This window comes from Suricata suricatta, chromosome X, assembly GCF_006229205.1.
Source record: "Suricata suricatta isolate VVHF042 chromosome X, meerkat_22Aug2017_6uvM2_HiC, whole genome shotgun sequence".
NCBI lineage: Eukaryota > Metazoa > Chordata > Mammalia > Carnivora > Herpestidae > Suricata > Suricata suricatta.
In genome coordinates this window covers 84,594,208-84,605,191 of record NC_043717.1, presented here as the reverse complement: position 1 = coordinate 84,605,191, position 10,984 = coordinate 84,594,208, and positions in this window count along the sequence as shown.

The following is a 10,984-nucleotide window of genomic DNA, read 5'->3' as shown; positions in this document are numbered from 1 at the left end:
AATACAAACCAAGGGCTGAAGAGGGAGGGGGAGAGGGGAAGGGAGGTGATAGTAATGGAGGAGGGCACTAGTGGGGAAGAGCATTGCATGTTTTATGGAAACCAATTTGATAGTAAACTATTTAAAAAAATTGCAGGTGGTCTCCAACGGAACAAAAAAAGAAAGTTCACAGGCCCAGAATGGTGATTCCCAAAAGTAACAAGGCATTACTTCCATGGCATTCTAGGAGTCACAAACTTTCAAAGACAACCCAGTTTCAAAATGAGTGAAATTAGTCTCTTTACTATTTATGGGAAAAAATACCAGAACATACTGGGACGGAAAGATATTGTTGACAACCAATCTGTCAAACTTAGCAACATACAGAAAGAAAAAACTCAGCAACCCCCAGGTTGGACACAAAGAAAACTGGATCAATCTAAGCCCGTAGAGTAAAACTGCTGCAAACCAATTAAAAAGATCATCTTAGGGGCACCTGGGTGACTCAGTCAGTAAAGCATCCAACTTCAGCTCAGGTCATGATCTTGCAGTTTATGGGTTTGAGCCCTGTGTCAGGCTCTGTGCTGACAGCTCAGAGCCTGGAGCCTGGTTCAGATTCTTTGTCTTCCCTTCTCTCTGTCCCTCTCCTGCTCATGCTCTGTCTCTCTCTGTTTCTTAATAATAAATAAATGTTAAAAAAAATTTTTAAACAACAAAAGAAAAAGATAATTTTAAAATCTATCAGAGAAATCCTAAATTCTACATAGATATGTACAATAATAACTGCCAAGTTAGAATTTTATGTATCTCAAAATTATATTTTTTAAAAAATATTTTATGTTTAAGTAACCTTTATACCCAACATGGGGCTCAAACTCACAATCCCACGATCAAGAGTCACACACTTTACCAACTGAGTCAACCAGGTGTCCCCCAAAATTGTATTTCAAAAATAGACTACATTAATGCATTTGCAAACATGCAAAAGCCTAAGAATTTGTCTTCAATGGTCTTATACAACAAGAAATAATTTTACAAAACACTTGTTAAGTCAAAAGTGTATATAATACCAGATGAAAGCCCAGATGGTCAAGGAAAAAATGAAGAGCACCAGAAAGGTTAAGTGTGTGGGTAACTATAAAAACATACATTCAGTAAAAATAAAACATTCTATATATATGCACAGCAACTTATTACAAGGTTTATAATGTAAGTAAAATGTATCACAAGTATGTATAATGGAGGCCAATACAGAATTATACTCATCTAAGGATCTTACATTGTATGGAAACTAGTCGATATATGAAATTAAACACAAAACAAATAGAAAAACCCTAAAATCAATGAAATAGAAAGTGGATAAATTATATAAAAAACTCAATACGCCTAAACATTTTTCTCTTAAAATATTAATATAATTGGTAAATCATTAATTGGATCAATAAAGGGAAAAAGAAATATAATAATAATTACCTATAGTAGGAATAAATAAGGGGCATTAAGACAGTTCCCAGAGAAATTAAAAGTACAAAAAGTAAAAGTTATGAAGAGCTTTATGCTAATAAATATGACAAAAGAGAGGAAATGATCAAAGTCCTTGGAAGATACAAGCTACCAAAACTCAAAATAGAAAATGTAAATCAGCCTCTTTCTTTAAAAAAAAAAAAAAAAAAAAGAAAATCAAAAGCCTTCCCAAAAAGAAATCTTTAGGCTGAGGTGATTTCTCTGGCAAATTCTATCAAACATTTAAAGAAGAAATAACACCAAAAATACACAAATTCCTTTAAAACTTATAGTTAGAGAAGGAGCCTAAATGTCCATCACCTGACGAATGGATCAAGAAGATGTGGTATACATTCACGATGGAGTACTACATGGCAATGAGAGGGAATGACATATGGCCCTTTGTAGGAAAGTGGAGGGACCTTGAGGGTGTCATGCTGAGGGAAGTAAGCCAGGCAGAGAAGGACAGAAACCATATGTTTGCACTCATAGGTCTAGCAGGAAAACAAGAGAGACCTAATGGAGAGCCAGAGGGAGCAGAGGAGGGAGAGAGAGTTGGGGAGAGAGAGGGATGCAAAACTTGAGAGACTATTGAATGCTGAGAATGAACTGAGGATTGAGGGGGAAGGGGGAGGGGGGAAAAGAAGTGGTGGTGAGGGTGGAGGGCACTTAAGGGGAAGAGCACTGGGTGTTGTATGGAAAACAATTTGACAATAAAATATTATGGAGGAAAAAAATAAAAAGTAAAAAATTAAATTAATTAATTAAAAAAAAAAAAAGAAACAAGCCAAAGTACACATAGTGGAGAGTCCCAAATATCACTGAGTAGGGAAGTAAAATAATCAAGAACATAACAAGAGAAACCAAAAGACAACATTAAAAGAACTCTTTCTGAAATGATAGGCCATAGATAATCAAATAGCCTCCTTTATTATAGTAATACTAACAGGCACACAGTGCATAATGAGCTTTAAAAACTGACAAGAGACAGAAAGCTAGCCAAAATGATGAAATGAAAGAACTTTCCTCTAAAGAAATTCCAGGAAGAAATCACAGCAACAGAACTGCTGAAAACAGACATAAGCAACATAATAATTTAGAAAAATTGTCATAAAATTAATCACTGGGCTTGAATAAAGCATCAGAGAACCTATTGATACAAAGACTAGAGGCTTGCAAAATAGCTGTGGCAAGTTAAAAAAAAGAGCTGTAAATAGGGTGCATAATAAAATGGAGGTGGCCACTGCATGGATTGAAGGGGCAGAGAGAATAGGTGAATTAGGAGACACAGTTATAGCAAAAGGAAAAAAAAAAGAAAAAAAAAAACCCTTATAGTTAGAGAGAAAACTTCCCACCTGATTTTATGAGACCAGCTAACAAAACTTGACAAAGAATGACAAGAAAAGAAAATTAGATATGTATATTACTCATAAATATAGAAAGAAAATTCCTTTATAAAATAGCAACAAATAAGTATCAGCACATCAGCCATATATTAAAAAGATAATACAATCATGACTAAATAGGATTTATCCTAGAAATACAAAGGTGATTTGTCATTTTAAAAGCATAATGAAATTCACAATTAGACAAAAATTAAAACCATATTATCTAGTTAATAGATGCAGAAAAAGCCCTGGACATACCTTAACACCAATTCAGGATTAAAATAAAAACTTTTAGCACACTAGGAGTAGAAGGAAATTTCCTAAACCTAATAAAGGAATCCCTAAAAAATATATATAATCTCACTTAGCCCAGATTATTCAGTTAGAAATATTTTGGAATCCCTCATTGGAATTAAAAGTAAAAGCACAAATAGAAAATCAATTAACCAGCACAAACCAAAAAAATTTCCAAATTGGGCTTAAGCTAAAATCAGAACAAAGTGCAATCATGCACACATCCACAAACACACAAATACACATACGTTCATAGATTTTTTTTTTAAGAAAAGTATCATTGGTAATTTTAATTTATCTTTTGAAAATATCATAATGCTAACGGAGAAAGATGAAAGGTTGCCATGTAAAACTAAGCAAAGTGCACATTGCACATTCCAGGGCACAAGATGCGCACAGATAACCATGTAAAATTTAAAAGGTAGTGGTCCTTCATGTGCTACTTGCCTCTGGCAAAGTTATTCAAGGAGTATGAATCCCCTCTACAAAATTGATTCCTATCAAACTTGCACTACGATACTATTTTAAGAAACCAGCTTATTACTTACCAATAAAGTGAATTTTCATATCTGTTTCCTTATTGGTTTTCAGTGTTCTGTGAAACTAGTTTTTAATACTCATCCAATCTACCAAAAGAAGCACCAGCCTTGCCCTTCCTGAGAAGTTTTCTGATGCAATATACTTCTCGATCATATTTTCCTTCATCAAAATAAAGCTGTGCTGAATCAAATGTTCACAGAAGACAATCTGCAGAATTATACTTGAGAGGCTAATAGTTGATCATTTATATTATTATCCAATATTTATATTAAATCAATATAGGTAGCAATATCTTACAGATTGTTTTTTCCCAGAAAGTACAAGAGGTTATTAAAATAGATCTTTCTTATTAGACTACATATAAAATCCACAATTGATCCATTAAATGATAACTCAAGTGAAGTATATCCACTGGGAAATCAGCTAATAGAGTTCAGGTCTATTGCATTCTATGGTTCAAACTTGGTATGAGACAGGAACTTTAAGAATCTAGAAGAATTGACAGTTAATGCAGCACAGTAATTCCCTCTCATATATCAGCTATGTCAATTGCATTTTTGTCAGAATCTCGATAACAGTTACTTCAAAACTGAACTCTCAGAAGTCTGCCTAGTATTCTGATATGCCAAGCTATCAATTAAAGAAAAACTTTAGATATCTAATAAGCTAAAGACTATGCTGACATTCTGTTGTATGATAATTCAGAGACCTGACTTGTACTCTTGCTGACATGCAGCCAGCCCACTTATACATAGAACTCCCTGTAGGAGTGCCTTCAGGCATGGCCAAATGGTTCCTTTAAAAAAAAATTTTTTAATCTATTCTAGTACTTAAACAGGAATCCTCTTGCATTCTGAGTTCAAAATCTAAAGACATAGAAGAGATCATCTTGACCTAGAAAAAGTTCAGTAAAGACTTTACCATGAATTTAAATCATCCTAGCTTATCACTTTGTTGTAGGCCATCCGCTTTGAAGCAACACTTGATTCAAATGCTACTATTAGATTGGGAATCTCCAAATCGTTGAATGAATTAACTAGCTAGGTAGAATTACCGGGATTCACTTGAATAACTTAACATATACCAGCATGGATTCCCTTTTTCTATGCCATACTACATTTGATATTTTGATCACAATGACGTAGAAATATCTAGACAATACAATACAAATACTTGTCAAAAGGCCTACATCTTAATTATCCAGTGAAATACACAAAATCCAGGTAAAATAAACAAAAGGCTGTATGTTATGGTAACATACTCATAAGACCACATTGACACTAATCCATTAGTGATTCTGATGTAGACAAAAACGATTTTCCCTATAGCCAATGGCAGGGACACTGCAGACTGGATGCTCTAATACGTTTCGTCACTGCCATGGGTAGATACTGTCAACCAAAGTGAAATCAAATTATAACCTATGCCTTGTCTGACACTCAAAGGGAAAACGTAACTACATAAATTATTTATAGGAAAAAAAAACCCAAAAAACACAACTGATGCCAAATTCAAAAGCTATACTTTTTCCCTCACTGCATATCTATGAATTCCAATTACTTTGATATAGCTTGACTAGGGCCAATGGTCACAAACTACTAGTCTCCTTTGTTCCTAAGATAAAGGAAAATACACTCATCAAAATGTGGCATATAACATCAGAAAATCAATTAATGTAATAGACCATATCCCAAAAATAAAAGATGAAACCCATATGGTGTTATCAATAAATAGAAAAACAATTTGGCAAAACACAACATCCCTTCATAATAAAACCAATTAACCAAAATAAAGGAAAGTTACAGGAGCTGATAAAGGGCATCAATGAAAACCACACAGTTAACATAACACTTGGTGGTGAAAGACTGAGTAATGTCTACTCTCATTAGTTCTATTCAACACTGTACTGGAGTTTCCAGCCAGAGTGAATGTGCAAGAAAGCAAACTATATACAGGCTTGCATATTGGAAATAAACATAATAATCTCATTTGCAGATAAGATTTTATATGTACTAAATCCTATAGAATTCACACAAAAAGCTTATAGAATAAATGAGTTCAGCCAGTTAGCAGGATACAAAATCAATATAAGCAAATCAATTTAATTTCCCGGCAATAGCAATGAGTAATGCAAAAATTAAAATAAAGCAAATAATTCAGGGTACCTGGGTGGCTTAGTCAGTCAAGCGTCTGACACTTGATTTCGGCTTAGGACATATCTCACAGTTTGTGGATTTGAGCTCCACATTGGGTTCTGTGGTGACAGTGTGGAGCCTGTTTGGGATTCTCTCTCTCCCTCTCTCTCTCCTACCACCCTTCTCAAAAATAAAGAAACTTTACGGGCACCTGGGTGGCTCAGTCAGTTAAGCATCTGACTTCAGCTCAGGTCATGATCTCACAGTTCGTGGGTTTGAGCCCCGTGTCGGGCTCTGTGCTGACAGCTCAGCACCTAGGGCTTGCTTCGGATTCTGTGTCTCCCTCTCTTTCTCCTGCTCAATGCTCTGTCTCTCAAAAATAAATAAATGGTGTAAAAATTTTTTTAAAAAGTAAATAAATAAACTTTAAAAAAGAAAATAATTCAACTTATAATACCATCAATAAAAATAAAATACCTAGGATTAAACTGAACACTATAAAAATTGCTGAAAGAAATGAAAGAGGATCAAAACACATGGAAAGTAAACCCATGTTCATAGAAAAGACATAAAATTGCTAAGATGAGGGGCACCTGGGTGGCTCAGTTGGCTAAGTGTACAACTTTGGCTCATGTCACGATCTTGCGGTTCGTGGGTTAGAGCCCCGCATTAGGTTCTGTGCTGACAGCTCAGAGACTGGAGCTTGTTTCAGATTCTGTGTGTGTCTCTCTCTCTGCTCCTCCCCCACTCATGCTCGGTTTCTCTCTGTCTCAAACATAAATAAACCAAAAAAAAATTATAAAAAATAAAATAAAATTGCTAAGATGACAAAACTCATCAAATTGACCCACAGATTCAATACAATCTATAAAAATGCAAACGGTCTCTCAGGAAACTGAGAAATTAATCCTAAAATTTACATGGAAATTCAAAGGAACACAAATAGCAAAAACAATCTTAAAAAAATAAAGTTGGAGGACTCATGCTACAGATTCAAAACTTAAAACACAGCTATAAGAATCAAGAAAGAAATAATGGCATACAGATAATCACACAGATCAATGTAATGGAATATGTAGTCCAGAAGGAACACCTATTTGCTTATGACCCAATAACTTTTGACAAGAGTGTCAAGATAATTCAATGGGGAAATAATAGCTTTTAACAAACAGTTCTTGCACAACTTAATATTCACATGCAAAAGAAGGGAATTAAATGACTTCCTCACATCATAAAAAACCTAACTGAAAATGGTCTGTAGACCTACATGTAAGAGCCCTAAGAAATCTCTTTAAGAATATGACTCTAGGAGCGCCTGGGTGGTTCAGTCAGTTTAGCATCTAACTTGGCTCAAGCCAACCCCACTTCAGGTTCTGCATGATAGTGCAAAGCCTGCTTGGGATTTTCTCTCTCTCCCTCTCTCCTTGCCCCTCCCGCATTTGCACTTGATCCTGTGCTCTCTTTTTCTCTCTCTAAATAAATAAGGAAACGTTAAAAAAATATGAGACTCTAAGAAAAATATATAGGAGTGGACCTTAGATATAACATCAAAAGGACAAGATAAAAAAAATCAATTGACAAATTGAAATTAAATTAAAATTTTTGTGATTTCGATGGACATCAAAAGGTTTAGAAGGCACTATAGTGGAACAGAATAGAAACCTGAGAAATAACCCCACAATTATATGGTCAATTAATTTTCTACAAAAGAGGAAAGAATATACAATGGGAATAAGTCCTTTTAAAATATGGTGCTGGGAAAATTGGACAGCAACATGCAAAAGAATAAAACCAGACCACTTTATTTCACCATGCACAAAAATAAATTCAAAATGGATTTAAGACCTAAATGTGAGACTTGAAAACATAAAAATCTTAGAAGAGAACACAGGCAGTAATTACTTTGACATCAGCCATAGCAACATTTTTCTAGATAAGTCTCCTGAGGCAAGGGAAATAAAAGGAAAAATGAATTATTGGGACTACACCGAAATCAAAAGCTTCTGCACAGAAAAGAAATCAACAAAACTAAATGGCAACATACTAAATGAGAGAAGATATTTGCAAATGACATATCACGTGAAGGGCTAGTACTCAGAATATATAAAGAATTTATTCAACACATACCCAACAAAGAAATAAGACAGACCGCCCTCTCCAAAATGAGTAGGCATAATTCCAAGCATTGAGGGCCTAGCACAAAAAAGTAGAAGAAGGGAGAATTTCATCTTTCTAACTAAATGAATGAGCTGAGTCATTGGTCTTTTGACTTTAGACTGGGATGTGCACCATTGATTTTTATCTTCAGGCCTTCAGCCTCATATCAGAAGTATAGCAGTAGCTATTCCAGGTCTCCGGGAATACATAGTAAATATAAATATGTAAAGCTAAAAATGTATAAAACTACATGAAAATAGACATGTATAAATATATAGATACCTCCTATTGATTGGTTCTATTTATCTAGAAAACTCTTAATATTACAGATTTTGGCACAAGGAGTGATTCTAGAGGAATAGAACTCTAAGGATTTGTTTTCTAAAGACTAAGTTGATTTAGGCTTTCTAGAAATTGCTCTCTTTGTATTAGATTTAAAAACTCTAAGGACTGTATTTCCAGTAGTAAAGTAAACACTGATACTCCATAGCATGGTCTGGCAATATGTATATGCAAGTTAACTCCATTGGAAATCCCTAATCAACTACTTCATTAAAAAGAACAGGGAGCCTGTGGATACAATACTTTCAAACAGTTTTGGAAAATGAATGAATATAATGAGGCTGGTCGGTGGGACACTCCCAAGATCACTGGACAAAATGGTGACAGAAAAGGATGAGCTCAGGGATTTGAACTTCCAGCTCAAGCACCACATAAATGACCCAAAACCTTCTATGTGTGCCATGAAGACACATTTATTTTGTATAGCCACAGGAATGAGAATACTAAAAATCAAGCAAATAATTGCATCCTGACTGGATGAATTACAACACAATTTGTACTCCCAGCCTTACAGGCTATCTATTGTGAAAGTGCGTACATTGATTTGGAAAGAAGGGGATCCTATAAAACGGGATGGGAAAATGTGGTAAAGGTTAACAAAGCAGAGGTCAATGGTAGCCTAAATTCTCATGAGCCATTTTTTACCAGTAGAAGAGGCCTCCTTCTCTCTCCCCATAGGAAGCAAGGTTTAACCCTTCATTATGCAAGGAAACAGTACTGGCCAGCCCTTCAGGCAGCTGAATTACAAGACAATACTGATTTTCCTCAAGACTCAACCACACCACATCTCTTTGCCATTAGACTAATAACTAAACACATGTCCCAGAAGGCCTCTACAGGTGAGGTTCAAAGCATGACCTATATTGAGGTATGTTACAATCTAAAATAATGGCTTGAGTTTTCAAACTTATACATACAGCAATATGGGAAATATGAATAAGAATACATACAGAGGATGTAGAATAATATTGGAAGGAACACAAATTCGGATCAGAAGGGATTTATTGATATGGGCTAACTAAGCATACTCTTCATTGATATTGTAGCTGAGGCATTATAAAAGGTTCTCACAGTTTCTGTGGTTGGCTAGCTGGAAATATCAATAAAACAAGTAGCCAAGAGTGAATGAAGTGGAAATACTAGAAATTCCTTGTTTTCATGTAGAGAAAATGAATCAAAGGCTTAGGGACACTGGAATATTAGACTGCATTTATTTGAGATTTATAAACCTACTCTAGGAAAACCCAGAAGACATGTGTATCACTGATACTGTAAGAAATACATTTATGACACTGGTCCTGACAACCTTGATGAAGTCCATAATTGGTTTTCTGTGCATGCCAGACATAGCAATCGAGCCTAGGGTCACAAAGTGGGAAACCTACAAGCAATAGTCTGCCTGTTGCCCAATGGCATTGGCTAGTTGATCGTGATGTTCCTAGAAGTGAACTAGATAAGAAATACTTGGACTATATAATCATAAAAGTTATTTGTCAAGTGAAAAAGAGTAACTACAATGATTAAAGAGAGAGAGAGAGAGAGAGAGAGAGAGAGAGAGTCAAAAGTTCTTCAATCAATTCTGACTTGAGCCAGATTTTATATCCAGAACACAAAGAATGCAAATAACTCTGGGTCCTCTTGAGGAAGGAACTTGGTACAATGCCAAACATTTATACTGTTAATCATTTTCCCAGCCTTCTCCAAAAGAACCATGACTGTGGTTTGGGGGGGAAAATAATCAGAACTTTTGGAGACTTTTGTCCAATCAAAGTCATTTGCTTTCTTATTTGCCAGCAATTAACAAGTGAAATTTCAAATAAAGAAATTAGAACATGTAAAATGAAATATATAAGTATAAATAACAAAATATGTACAAGATCTATGAGGAAAACTGTAAAACTCTGATGAACAAAACCATAGAAAAACTAAATAGAGGGAAATTCCATATTCATGGATAGAAAAACTTGTTGTCAAGATATCAGTTCTTACCAGCTTGATCTATAGGTTTACTAAAATCTCAATCAAAATCCCATCAAATTGTTTTGTGGTATCAAAGTGACAGCTAAATTAATATGGAGAGGCAAAAGATCCAGAATAGCCAATACAATATTACAGAAGAACAAACTTGGAAAGCTGTCACTCAACTTCAATAGTTAGTATAAAGCCATTGTAATAAAGACTATATGGTGTTGTTTAAACAATAAACAAATAGGGGTACATAGGGGCACTTGGGTGGCTCAGTTGGTTAGGCATCCGACTTTGGCTCAGGTCATAATCTTGTGGTCCATGAGTTCAAGCTCCACATCAGGCTCTGTGCTGACAGCTCAGAGCCTAGGACCTGCTTTGGATTCTGTGTCTCCTTTCTCTGTTCCTCCTCTGGTCTGCTCTGGCTCTCTCTCTCCCTAAAAAATAAATAAACACTGCGGCACCTGGGTGGCTCAGTTGGTTGAACATCCAGCTTCAGCTCAGGTCACGATTTCGTGGTTTGTGGGTTCCAGCCCCCTGTCAGGCTCTGTGCTGACAGCTAGCTCAGAGCCTGGAGCCTGTCTTCAGATTCTGTGTCTCCCTCTCTCTCTGACCCTCCCCTGCTCACACTGTCTCTCTCTGTCTCTTTCTCTCTCTCTCTCTCAAAAATAAATAAAAAAA